The sequence below is a fragment of the Oxyura jamaicensis genome, chromosome Z, assembly GCF_011077185.1.
Source record: "Oxyura jamaicensis isolate SHBP4307 breed ruddy duck chromosome Z, BPBGC_Ojam_1.0, whole genome shotgun sequence".
NCBI lineage: Eukaryota > Metazoa > Chordata > Aves > Anseriformes > Anatidae > Oxyura > Oxyura jamaicensis.
The window spans coordinates 69,777,619-69,792,330 of record NC_048926.1 but is presented as its reverse complement, the minus strand read 5'-3'; the positions used below and the strand labels follow the sequence as shown (position 1 = coordinate 69,792,330).

Sequence of the window (14,712 nt, the reverse complement as noted above, 5' to 3'; positions counted from 1 at the left end):
TGACTGTGAAAATAAGATATGAAATAACTGATTACTCCAGACACTTCCTAATTCAGACTCAAAGATAAGTTCCCTTTTTCTTCCTTAATCTCCTTCACAAAAATGCTAAAACATTACCTTGCTTCTTACACATTTCTTATGCTTCTTATACTTGCTACTTTGACATAGATACTCTTATTCTTGTATTTATTTTTTAATCTAAAATGAACACAGAACTTTGCATTTATGCACAGGATCAGCACAGGATCATCAGATAATGGAAACCAAAAGAGGATGAAGACAAACCAAAACCAAAATAAAATAAAAGAAAACCAAACCCACATACCTACAGTAGTTTCACCCTGTCTTCCTCCTCCTGCTGCTATTTACACAGTATCTGAAGTTCCAAATAATTAAAAATTACAGTTCAGCTGCCTCTCCCCCTGAGATTATAAGCAAGGAAAGATTCTTTGCTTTCTAGCTATTAGGTTTTAAGAAGACATTTAGAACTCTTTTTGAATTTATTTCTCTGTGTTCTTTTTGTTTGCATTTTTTAAAGAGAACAGAATCTCCTGCCTAATCACATGATCCAGATGCCAGGATCAAGGATAAACATCATCTCTCTATACAAATATGACAGTGAGAAACACAGCTGTGAAAAGGCGACAAAGTGCTTATCTGACAACATGTCATTCTTAGTTTGGACAATTAGAAAGTAATAGACAATATTTAGGATGAGTGGATAGTATGTCTACTGCCTTGACATGTAACAACCCCTTCCCTACTTTCATGACAGACCCCCCGACGCCCCCACACACACCCTGAAAAGCAGCTGCTGTTTACTCTTTGGCTACCTGTTGGCTAAAAGATGTACATCTCTTGTACTTCAGGCCCGCTTTATCATCATGCACTCCTTAGGCAAAAAAGCACCATTATGACAGATTGTTGTAGCCTTTTATCTACACATGCATTGACACACAGAATCCATTGTTAACCAGCCTGCTAAGTGAGTAAGAAAAGGTATTTACAGCTTACTAGTACTGGATTTGTGTAATGGAAGGCAGCATCTAAAATGTATAACTCTTGTACTTCCTGATGCTCAGTGACAATGCCTTTTTAACATAATTTTATACTTATTTCTAACACAACCTGAATACAGCAAATATGTCTCTTTCCCACCACTCACAGAGACCACATATTTTAGGATGCTTACATTTATTTATTTTTTTTTTGGAAGCCTGAATTTCATTATTATAACAACAGCAGAAACTCAGGTTTCTCCATCTGGACTCTAAAAGCAGTACACCATACATATAGGGGCACAGAAAAATTATTTTTACAAATATTAATGCAAAAGCAGCTTTTCAGCACAAGGCAAATGTTTTGCAGTGTTGTTCTGTCTAAGGTGCAAAAATGCAGCCAAGATATGCACATGCTCTAGGAAAAGAGAAAATGTCCTGCTAATGGTCACATAATTCTGCCTCAAGATTCAGTAACAGTTGAGAGGAAGTAGGCAGCAATGTAGACAGAAGGTGTAAATCACATCTATATTATGACAGTAAAAAATGTTAATAGAAACAATAATTAGGCTCATTGACTATTAAATTTAAAAAATAATAATAATAATAATTAAAAAAAAGGCATCTGTAACCACCCTTGTCCTTCTCAAAAGAAAATCTCAAAAGAAAGTTCATGCATTGGTGCTTATAAGAATATCCTACTTCTAGTATATGTCACTAGTAACACAAAGATTTTACCTTGCTGTTATCCTAGAAATTTTCTTCATTAAGTACTACCTGCTTTACAAAACATTGATACATTATAAATTTTGCTTAATTTAAGTAGAATATTCTATAAAACATGACATTTTGCTAAGTAATAAATAATAATTAGTGATTCTAGAGAATTGTGTCTAAATGCATTCCCATGAAATTTTACTGTGTCTACATCATGCAATTACTAATTAACTGGAATTGCAATTTTAATCTGCACAAACAAACATTCAGTGTAAAACAGTCCCTTTTGTGATCTACCTTTAACATGGTGTTAACAGAGTATGGCTCTGATCATGAAAAACGTTACTCATATGAGTTAAATCTGCTAGTGTGATTAAGTCTTATGAAGTATAGTCAAGGAAAATGCAGGAAGAAGTTTCAAGGAACCTCAGTATTTCCGCTTTCTATTCTGTTTTACGATATCTTGTTGCAACTGCAGATTTGTATCTGCAATAAGCACCACTAATCTAACATACATTCAACACATACATACAACATCCCTTATTCATTTCAGTGCTTTGGGGTTTCATCCTATTTGGATTTTTCTGCTTCTATGAGGAATTTATTACTTCACCTGTTTTATATAGGTGATGTAAATGTAGCTTACCCTCAAACATTTTTAAACACCATTGATTTATTTACATACTCCAAAACTGTAAAACTAAGTAATTATACGATAATTGTCCCCTAAAACTGTTACATTCCTACCTCCACAATGCATGAGAAACACTTTCCTAAATGCTCATAGTTATTCAGCAGCACATTCCACAAAGAGCTGATTTTACATTTTCAAATTCATCTGTGACCTTGCCATTGTATTGATTGGTCTGCAGAACTTAACTTCAGGTTGCAATCCCCTTGACTTCAAGTGATACGTATACATGTCATTCAAGTGCTTTTTCTGAATATTAATGTGTCACGAACAGGACAATAATATATTTCTTTCTAGAGAACAGAAAAGTCAGGAGCTGCTGGCTAGTCAAAATGTCTCAGTATTTAACAAAATTCCACTGATGTACTACTGAAATGTCAGCCAGCTGATGACTATTTCTCAAAACAGGCGCACATCAAACAGCATTCAAAGAGTTCATATGCGATCTCATCTCTAACATTGGCCAACTATGCTTCTGCAAAAACAAAACAAAACAAAACAAAACAAAACAAAAAACACTTCAGCAAATGCAAAATATCTTATTTGATTTTAAATAAAGATTATTCAGAAAGTATGCTAGAAAATAAGTTCAAAACTTGGCATATGGAACAGGCTTTTATTTTCTCTTGGTGCAATATAATATTGATTCTAAATTTGGAATCATTTCATATTCATGCAGCACTGTCAAATTGAATATAACTATCTCAGCCACACCTTTGTTACATGATACTGATGTGTACCTTGCCTTTTGTTTTGCCTTGAAAACAACCATAGTTTTTGTTTGTTTGTTTGTTTGTTTGTTTTTTGCTATTTTATGTTCCCAAAATCCAATGGATTCTTCTACTTCAGCCTTAGATAAGAAGGCATTAAAGCATTTACCTAAATTTTAAGAGACTATTTTTGATATACTAATTTGCTTAAATTTTTAATTTGCTGAAAGACTGGGGACATCATGTTCAGTGCAGTTGGAATGAGTCTATAGAGTTGAATATTTCAAAATTTTAACTTACCAGAATTTTTTTCCTGTACTCCAATGAAAGTAAAAAGATACCACCAACTCCTGCAGGACCACGAAGAAAATATACTTATACTTAGAATCAAAGGATTGTTAAGGTTGGAATTGTTAAGGTTGGAATTGTTAAGGTTGGAAAAGCCCTTCAAGATCATCTGGTCCAGCCATTTACCCTACTATCAATGTCACCCACTAAACCACATCCCTAAGCATGTCCAACCTTTCCTTGAACAACCCTAGGGACGGTGAATTGACCACCTCCCTGGGGAACCCCAATGCTCTTTCTGAGAAGAAATGTCTCCTCATTTCCAACCAGACCCCACCCCCGGCACAACTTGAGGCCATTCCTTGTAGTCCTATCACTACTTACCTGTGAGAAGAGGCTGACACCCAGCTCCCCACAGCTTCCTTTCAGGTAGTTGTAGAGAGCAATAAGGTCTCCCCTGAGCTTCCTCTTCTCTAGACTAAACAACCCCAGTGCCCTCAGCTGCTCCTCACAGGACTTGTGTTCCAGGCCCTTCACCAAATTCGTAGCCCTTCTCTGGACATGTTCCAGGGCCTAAATTGAAATCCCCCTGAAGTGTCCACACAGCATCTTGTGCCCATTACTTAAGCTTGCAGGCACTATGTGAATACAGCTAAAACAATTACGAACTCTTCTGGTGATATATTTTTAAATAGTTTTCTGCCCTGAAAAGGTTATATTTCAAGATTAAAAAAAAAAAAAAAAAAGAAAAAAAGCTTTGACTTAAAATACAACTACTGCAACTACTGTATATTTGGTTTATATTCCATGAGATAACTTAATAAGGCAATTAAAATCTCAGCATTAAGAAAACAAAAGAGAATATTCCAGATCCTGAGAATTGCATTGTAGTGGTAAAAAGAAAATCATGTTTGTCTACTTAGAGATCTAATATCCAAGAGGGAATGTGGGATTCTGATTGTGATAATAGATTGGAACTTACAAAATCCAAATTGAATATGCTTTTCTCTTGTAATCCTCTCTTACAATGTTGTGCAATATGTTCATTTATCTTCTCTGTTCACTAGTCTCTTTTCTTTCCTTCAGCACATTTAGACTTTTCATTGCTAGAAAGATTGACAGTGGAGAGGAATGACCTGACTTCGTGACTTCTATTTGGTAGAACTGGAAGGTATAAAAATGCACTCTCAGCTTGCATTTACATATATGTGCTAAATAACAGAATTCACCATCTTGTAGAAGTGGTTGGCATGGGAACCACCAGTTCATTAAAACATATGGTATTTTTCATGGAAAATTTTCAAGGCCTGCATCTTAACTCTCAAAAATAATCATGGTCTTTATGTCTTTTCAAGCAAGTGCATTGAAACAGATACAGATATATGGAGTACTTTATAAGGTTATGAAATTGTAAGCCTGATCTGCTAACGCAGTCAGTCTGAGCTTACCGTCTAACAAAAAATTGCATGGAAAAGTGCCAGGTGTTGACTTTTAGTTCAACCACCACATGGTTTCAAAAACAGACTGAAAATGTAAAAAAGCAACTCCCCTCAAAATAACCCATAAAGCTGAAGTAATAACTCTCAGCAATGTAATTTATAGTTCTTTGGAGCAGAATCCATAGGTTTTGCTGACTTCTAATTGTTACTCAAAAATTTCCTGATTGCCTATTACTTGCTCTACCACCACTGCAACTGTAATTGTGTGCTTGCTTTCCTACTTGCTCTACCACCACTGCAACTGTAATTGTGTGCTTGCTTTCCAACAGGTACTGCTGAAGTGGTAACACGGGAAAATTGTTCAAGGCTGTTGTTACAGGGTGAAGCCTACCAGAGAGCTCCACATAGGTAAGTGAAACCTTGAGTACGTCTGTCCTTCTCTAATTGTTTGGGAAAACAAACAAACAAACAAACAAAAACCCTAACAAACAAATAACAACAATAAACAAAATGGAGATGGAGTTTGTTATTTAACTGTGATCAGCTTTATATCCCTATAGCACATTTAGAACAAGGAGTAATTGACTTTATATATGAGGAAGAACACAAAGCAGCCTGTTGCAATATGACTATCAAGGCTCTGGCTGCTTGTAATAGCTAAAACACAATAACCCCACGGGGCATTTTCATACAGCCAGATCTGACAGCATGCAGAAGGCTGAGCCTGAGGGGCACTGGTGGGGCTGAGGCAATGACCAAACCACCAGCCAGTATGCCTCAAGGACCTCAGGTGGTCCAAGCAAACATCCTTCATGGAGGTTCTGGTTTGTGTGGATAAGCCCTGAGGCTCCCCTGCAGGACAGAAATCTCAGGAACATTAGAATGCAAATCTTTGTGAAAACACCCTTCCTGCTCAGCAAATAAATTTAATTTTGTAAGTCACTGTAAGGTGTGATCCTGTTCTTGTAGCTACCCCACCCTAAGTTCCCACATGACATCTGTCTATACCACACACAGTACTAAAAGGGAGTCAAGGATATGCAGAATCTGCAATATGTTCGTGTATGTGATGCCTTCAAGACTACAGATACACAATAACTTAAGAAAATAAGAGATTTGCCTTCTTGCTCATAAAGCAGACAGAAGACAATTTTCAAAAGCCTCAAGAGTAAAGTGACTCAGAATTGACAGATGTATGAAAGTAGGTTTGTTCATTAAACTGAACAAACGTTACAAAATTGTGAAAATGTCTTTAACACATGTAGCATGATTAAGGGACATTTTGCATTTGTTTAAGTCAAATGATTTCATTTCTAGGAGAAACCAATCTTCTGACTCAGTTAATTTTTTTGTAGGATGGAACACTGTTACTACTGTTTTTTTTTTTTATCTCAGCATGGCAAGCCTTAGTCTAGGACCTCCTGGCTGTCACTATGGAAAAACAGAAGAATGACTTTCATGGAAACTTAAGTCATTCTAGCATATAGATTACAGAACTAGGTTATCAGAATTTAAGACATCTCTATTTTGTTGAGCCAAATCAACAGACTCGAGGATAAAAAACACATATATAAGCTCTGATTTAGGTATCAACCATATATGGTTAGATAACACCAGCATATAATGATCTACAAAACATCAAATCACCACATGCCACTTTTCAGGAATCTGGAATTTCTGTGCAAGTGAAATTCATAACCAGTTATGTATTAGTACCAGAAAAATATTCAGGATACTAATGCTGGGCAGAAGCTGAAAACTGTTAAAGAATTAATATAAAAAGCAATTGCTCTTAAATTAAATATATCATATATTTAAGCTCACTTGCTGTGAATAGAGGTTCACATGGATATATATATATATATTTATATAAATATACACACACATATATGGTATAACTGTGTGTACATATATCTATATATCTTTCTTATTACCAGTATTCTGGGAAAAATCTTCTGTTATTATTATGCTTATGTTATGTTATTATCTTTTTTTTTTTTTTTTTTTTTTTTTTTTCAGCTATTGATACTGGATAGTTTTGCTCCCATGTTTGTTTTGGAACTCATGTTCTTTTACAGTTAATAAAGCCATGATTTTCCCAGGACACTTCTTCAGACATCTACTATAGAAATGAGACTTATATTTGTTATTTTATGCATGATGTAAGTAATTACAAGGTAGTTTATATATACTTAGGTATAAACTAACACAGTACATGCCTGTCTATGCTGCTATCAAGGGAAATATTCTGTATTTTTTACCCGGATTGAGCGTTACTTTTCTTCTTTCCTTTTATACTGCTGATGACTTTAACACACATAGGTAAATTTAATCACACACAAAGAAGGAAATTTATGTGTTTTTTTTAAAATAGAGCTTTACTGACTACACTCCATCCAAGATTTAACCCACAGTAATAAATCTTACTATAGACTTCAGCAAAGCTAAATGTCATCCTCACTTTCAATATCCTTGGTCACATAATAGAGACATCTTGTTAAACAAGACAGACTGAATGTTTCTGAAATCAATGACCTATTGATTGAAATTGACTGACTAAAATCAATATCTATTGACTAAATAAATGATAAATCAAAATCAGTACAATTTATCTTACTAAGTATTATTCATGAAGAATGAAGGCCTATTCTAAAGTTACCAGTGGGAAAAGATTATCCCAAGAAATATTATGAAAATCTATACCTTCTTAGTACAAAAAATAAAATAAAATAAAAATATATTGTTTGCTATACTTTAAACAACAAGCATTTAAATTAATGCTATTAATTTATGCTAAATATTAGTCCAAAATATCACAGATATTACCAAAGCAATGAAATTTTAATAAATAATCAAACCACTGCATTAATCAGTTACATCTGCATTAATTACCTGACTTTGTTTAAAATCTCATGGCATAACTGGAAAAACATAACATCATCTCTACCTATGCTGTAGTTCTCATACTTTACTTACAAATTCTACAAATGTTAATGCCACACATTTAACAGCTCAAAAATCTAGTTTTCCTCAAAAGGCAGTGATAGAACTGCTTCTTCCATTGTTATCATATTGTATTGTCCTCAGAATATTATAGCATGTTGCATTTCTCTGTTTTGCACATCTCCATTTGACAATCTCTTAATGAATATTAGGCTTCAAGCCCTGCTGCTTAAGCTAGGCAGCTTAAAAGCCTTTGCCTTATACATTGAAGTCTCAAGTACTACAGCATAAATAAAAAGCCACAAATGCACTGACCATCTATACTTTAGAATATTTTACTGTTTTCTTCTAACAGTAAACACTTTTTTTTCTTTTTTTTTCTTTTTTTTTCTTTTTTTTTTTTTTTTTTTTTTTGACAATGGTGACATTGGTGGTAAGGGGATAGTTGGATCAGATGATCTTGGAGGTCTTTTCCAACCTTAATGATTCTATGGTTCTATGATTTGTCAGAGGAGTTCTGCAGCTCACACCTCAAAAATTGCTGTAAGCAGTGATACTCAGGTGTATACAGCATGGTTTCATGACCAGGATGGGCAGGTTATTGTGCCTTGGCATGCTGATGCAATACGTTGCATAACTGAGCTCTCTATGGAAATTGCCACATCAAAAGAGCTGTAATATGTATATATTCAAGCAGTCATCTACCAATCCCACCACAGAATTACTGTTTTTGAAACTCACAGAATATTCTCTTAACGTTTCTTCTGTGTGCACATACACAACAGGAACTGCACAGCTTAACTGATACCATAACAGTCTAAATGACCAAATGACCTCTGAAATGATGTCCTTCTACAGATTTTACATGATATAAAGTACTCCATTAACCTTGGTATCCTAGGTACTATAGCTCAGTCTTTTCTTTCCCAGTTTTTGTTTTGTTTTGTTTTGTTTTGTTTTTCTAGCTATTCAAGACTGTTTTTTTTTTTTTATTATTATTATTATTTTGTGTGTGTGTGTTTGTGTGTGTGTGTGCATGAGATTATTTCCTATCAAAATGGAACATTTGGGTTTGCAGGCTTTTCTTTTGCTTTGGGAATTTATTTTCCTGTGTGCATCTCTCCTCTTTTAGAAGGGGTAAGTACAAGGTCTGTGGGTTTCAGGATGATAATGCTGTCATGCACGAGGCAATCGTGATGCAGACAGAGACACTTGCAGGTTGCCCACTTGCCCAGCACTGTAGAGAGCAAACTGAAGTTAACAGGAGACAACCCACCTGTTCTATGTTTCTCTGCGTATACAGACATAAACTGTTCTGCTGCATCCAGCTTTACACTAAAGAAGAAACACCATGCAAGAAACAAATAATGAAATTTGAAGAAGGGAAAGCAAGCCATGCAACAAACCTCCTCTGGTCACACTTTGATATCCTGAACACAATGAAACTACTTAGAACTACAGCTTCAGTAAACACAGTCCTTAAAGCATAAATATTCATAAACAACATTCTCGCTGCATGCATTAAAGACCCTTTGCCCCCAATTTTTAAATTAGATTTTAAAATAACATTAAGATTAGTAGTGTAATTCTACTTAGAAATAAGTAGCCACAAGTATTTACATTAGTGGACTGATCTGAACAGATGGAATTCCTTGATACACATTTTCTTAAAGTAGAAATGTTAGCGATGCACCTAGGCATTAGCTTGTATAATTATACTGACAATGTTAGAGACACAGGGAGCTCAATGCACCAGACAAGTTTTATATCATGGAGGCCACAGGGTAAAGAGGAAAAGGTACACAGTGGGAAAGAATGACTTCAGTTTCCACTTTCTACTCTGATACTGTTTAGCCTGAGGAAAAAATCTCCCTCTCTCTCTCTCTCTCTCTATATATATGTATATATACTGAAGTGCATATATATTGTCTTGAAGCTGTAACAGCTATCAGCCTTTTGACTTTGGTAGCATCACTCCTGGAGGGTGGCAAGTGGCTTGTGCATAACACATGAGATGCATGTAGGAAATAGCTTTAAAATATCACAACCCTGATACTGGGCTGCCATCTTCCTCCAAACTGCCATTTCTCCCCAGAGATTCACAGGCACAATTGATTCCTTGGTGTGTCTTGTCATTATTCCAGAACAAATCTGGTTCCAGTCACTGGTATCCAGCCCACTCAGGCCCTAGCCTGACAAGGGACAAAAGTCCCAGATTCATTTTGGCCACATGGCAACAACAGATAAGGTGGCTCTTGCTTTTTTTCCCTGCCATGTAATGGGTTTTATGTCATTTATTTTCTATGTCTGAAAGCAACACTGCAGGAAAACTGTTATTTAGAACAATGGGATAAAGATTATAGAGCCTCACTTTGAAGGAATTGAAACAAAACTGAACGATTCCTGCGATCACTGAGAATTAATCAATGCAGTTCAGTTCTGAATGTACGATAACCAGTACTTGCAGTGATATATCTGCAATGAATCCAGACCGAAATCTTTTCAGAGCAAAGTGGACTATAGTTCTGCAAAGCTAGGAAAAATATAATCTGATCGCTGAAGAAAAAAATCCCAAATATTTAATATTTACAATAAAATTTCATCTGTAAAGAAGTGGAATAGCACACACCACTGTTAACTGACAGTGGAAGATCGCTACAAAATTTGTGTCACAAACTGGTGGAAATCATGATAAATAAATAAATAAATAAATAAAATAAAATAAGCATCTCAACTACCTTTTTTTTTTTTTTTTTGCCTTTGAAACAGGAATTCTTCTGTCAATGGAGAATGCTGACTATTTAATGATACACACTGTGATTCCACAAATATACTTAAACCACTGTCATATGAGCAGGAACATACCTTTAAAAAAATTGCTGCTTGTGCGTGCAAAAGAAAGCCCTGCTTAAAGGTCTGCAAAAGTAATGTTTCCTCTGCAGCAAAACCAAAAAGGGACATTATGCTTTTGAAATGCAGAACAGCAGCAGCTCTGTGAGCAAAGCCTCTGTAGCAGAGGCTATAAAACTTTCTCCCACATCCACAAAAAGAAAAATCTCTAAAACGGAAAGAGAAAACAAAGAGAACCAGAAATATGATCCAGTCATTAAATGTTGCCTTCTCTAGCATGGCCAACTGATGAGTGTGTACACACCCGCCGCTCACACAGACACAAACACATTCACACAGCATCTACACTCCTCTCTGAGAAGGTATCCTGGCCACGTCCACACATCATGATATGAAGAGACACTCTCCTGTCCCACTGCCTTGTTGGAACCCCAACCCACTTTCTTCCTACCTCTCGCTTGCAGGAAAAAATATGGGAACAGGAACATGGCACAAAAAATTAGATTGACGTATCTGAAGGACTGGACGACGGCAGAAAAATGTACTGTTCTTGCAGTCTAGACAAAAATGCAAACACTAGGAGAAAGGACATGATGAGGTGGTTAAGAGACATCTCTACTTCCCTCAGATTTCAAACAGAAAAAAGGAGGAGAGTGAGATGTCAAATTAAATAATGAGATTCTGTGCCTATATGAAAAAGAAAATCAAGACTCAGAAGTGAAGACTTTCATGTGAAACATATTATTTACACAGCTGTACATCATGGTGGATGTACTCCAACTGCAGATACCAAAGGATTAGAGCCAAATGGAGCATCTTCAATATGCTTCCCAGCAAACAGTATGACACCAGCTCAGAATTTATGTAGTCCAGCATTCATGGATCCAGGTTTCCCTATATGAAAATATATACATATATTTTAAAAAGAAAAAGGATTTCTTTTTAATTTTTATTTTTTAAAAAGCCTAAAACCTCCAGGCTTATGACAAGCAAATAATTTAAGGAAAATGTTGCATTAGTCCTGACAATGGCCACACAATGATAAGCACCTGGAAATGTTGGGATATGTTCCAACATCTGGCAGTCAACAGATCTGAAGTAGACACAGGGAGTATTTCACAGAAAGCCCAAGGCAACTGTTCATGATTCCAAAAATATTACACAAATTATACTATAATTAACCAGAAAACAGATTAAAATGGCACTGCTAAGAGAGAGTGACTGTATTAAATACTAGAAATATTATTAGACTGTATATTATTATTGGGCTGTATGAAACTGCAGGTGTACAAAATAAGCTTATTCTGTCCTCTATTCCTCTTTTTGCAAGAGCAGAATGTATTTCTCATGTATTCTCAATGTTCCCAATTCTGTAAATTCCCAAGTACATCCCAGTGTTCCCAATAATGTTCTCAATTATTGATGACTTCATTCCACGTCACACCCCACTGATACCTCTCTTCTACCTTTCTACCACAGATAATTTTGAAATTCTCTAATAGGGTTAGTTTAAAAAAGGGGACAGTAAAATACTATGTCTACTAGAATGACTGTATTATTTGAGTTTGAAAACTTTGCGCCAGTGCAGGATAAGCCACATAAGTTGATTTGTGCCATCATCTGAGAGAGCATGTGCTGCAAGCTTGTGCAATAAGCTCTTCAAACAGCTACTGTGTAATCAATTAGGGCAAACACTGCCATCTCAAAGAGCAGTCCACCAGGAAATTGGCAGTCAGATGAGGAGAGGGAATAAAAAATGCTGCTCCTGACCAGCAGAGCCTGTGTGCATGTGCATATGCACAGGTACACACATGAAACACTGGGGGAGCACTTCCCTAGAAGAAGGAAGTGCTCAAGCCCACTTACTAATGAAGGCCATCACTTAATCAAAACACATTCCCATTTGCTCAGAAGTACTGTCAAGTGGTCAGAAGATATCTGAGAAAGCACATCAGTAATACAAGTAACAGGGAATTATCCTTCTAGTATACCTTTCCAGGGGGACAGCTACCAGAGGCCCTGCTTTGTAAACTCACTCAGGTGTCTAACCTCTCTTGGAACACATTAACAGCTCTGGTCTCTAAAACATCCCATGGCATCAGTTTGATAATTTCATTTTATGCGGTAATTTAAACAAGCAGACATGCTTTATGTCTGCTTAAAACACTGACCATTTCATCTAAAGCCCCTATATTGGTGTCATTCAATTTACTACATAAAAATAGGTCACTATTTTATATCCTGTTAAGGAATAATTTTTGCATCCCTCTCATGTTTTCCTTCAAATTTTGGGGATAGGAAATCGTTATTAAATATATTTCTACTTATCCTACCCTACCTTTGTCTATTACTTTTCCTTCACAAACCATTCTGTCTTTCAATACTTTATTTAAGCAAAGGATCCTTTCTTTTATTTCTAGAAAGTTTTTTTTTTTTTTTTTTTTTTTTTTTTTTTTTTTTTGAGTGGGATAACCAAGCAGCATTGCATAATTGCACAGGCTGGAAGGGATCTGTGCTATTCATTTGGTCCAAGCCCACAAAAGCAGGTCCAGCTTGTGCCAGACATTCAGGGACTTCCTAGCTGAGTAAGTCAAATCCATAGTAAGTCAAAGCAAAAACTAAGCTAAATTAAACAAGCAAAAAACCCTGCAAACCTCATCTTCCCATAGAGGATGGTATGAGAGTTTTGTCATTGTTTCACCAATGGATAGTTGCTGCCACAGTAGATTATTGGCATTCCTTTGGAGCTTCCAGTGGAGCAGTAATGAAATAAAGATCACATCTTCCAACACATTCCAGATGACAATTTAACAGTGATAATCGTGAATGAACTTTGACAGAATGTAGTTAAATGCAGGTTGTGTTTTGTTTATTGGGACCGCAGTGAGGCTGTTTTCACTGCATGACAAGGTAAACAAGAAACCCACAGGCTACTGTGGAACCTTTCCTAGAGTGATAGGAGTGTGATGCTACAAGGTAACACAATATATATATATATATATAAGCAAAGAAAGGGGAAATAATGAAAGGAGATGAGAAAGGAGAAAAATAATTAAAGAAGGGTAGTGATAGCTTCACAGAGACACAGCTGGAACTATATAAGTTTAAACAGAATGCTCAGAAAAGTACCAAGAAACTTCAAAAGGCAAGAGCTGAACACCACAGCTTTTCAGAGAAAAACTTCAGTACACTAGTCCTGTTTAGTGTGAACCTCTGAAGGTTGTTTAATCCAAGCCAAGACTACCAGCTCAAGAAAAAGAAGTCATCCCTCTGAACAGAATGCCAGTGTGCAAGCTGCATGACTGTACCAGCTGTCCACCACGAAAGCTGAGGAAGAGGTGCTCCAAAGATAAAAAAAAAAAAAGCTAAATAACGCAACAGCTCATGCTAGGTGTGATAGAAGCAATCTGGTGACGATTTATTGCTGTATAATGAATGCCCAGAATATATCCCAGGCCGTGAATCAGAGGCTGAATTCATCAGTGGTTGTCCTAGAAAAGGAAATAAAACTCTGGTATTTTAAGTTCCAAAAATGTAAAGGAAACTTTAAAAAATAACATTTGTGAGTATACCCGTTCCTCCGAAATATCTAGATCTGTGGATTATCTTGAGTCTCAAAACTTACTTTGGTGTATCAAAAATAACCAAAAGTAATGTTATAACAGTACATCACTTTACTTCGGAGCCAAGCACCAGACTGCCATGCTTTTGGAAAGTATTCCAACACAGTACGGTGCTTACAACTGCATAACTTCTTCCAAAGAGTGTGATGGCTTCATTTCTTTTGTTGATTTTTACTTAAATTCTACAATACTACTTAGGTACATTTTATTACCCCGATGTCATCAATGCTATTAGTATACCAAAAAGCAAGCATTCGTGCCAATAAAGTAATGAAAAAAACCTCAAGCTTAAAAAATCATCAACACGCCCCCAACAGTCTCTGGCACTTTGATATTATGCTCAACAAGACAGGTCTGAAACCACAGGCATCTGAACACTATTCTCAAGAGAGTATTTACTTTTTCTTTGTTCTCCAGCTAATGTAACTGTTTTAACGAAACAACATGAAAACA

At 36.0% G+C, this 14,712-nt stretch overlaps 1 protein-coding gene across 16 annotated transcripts in view; it reads right to left on the bottom strand.

Moving 5' to 3' along the window:
- Positions 1-14,712, bottom strand: part of LINGO2 (leucine rich repeat and Ig domain containing 2) — a 673,216-nt gene that overhangs the window by 553,475 nt on the left and 105,029 nt on the right. The gene's annotated exons all lie outside the window — the stretch shown is intronic.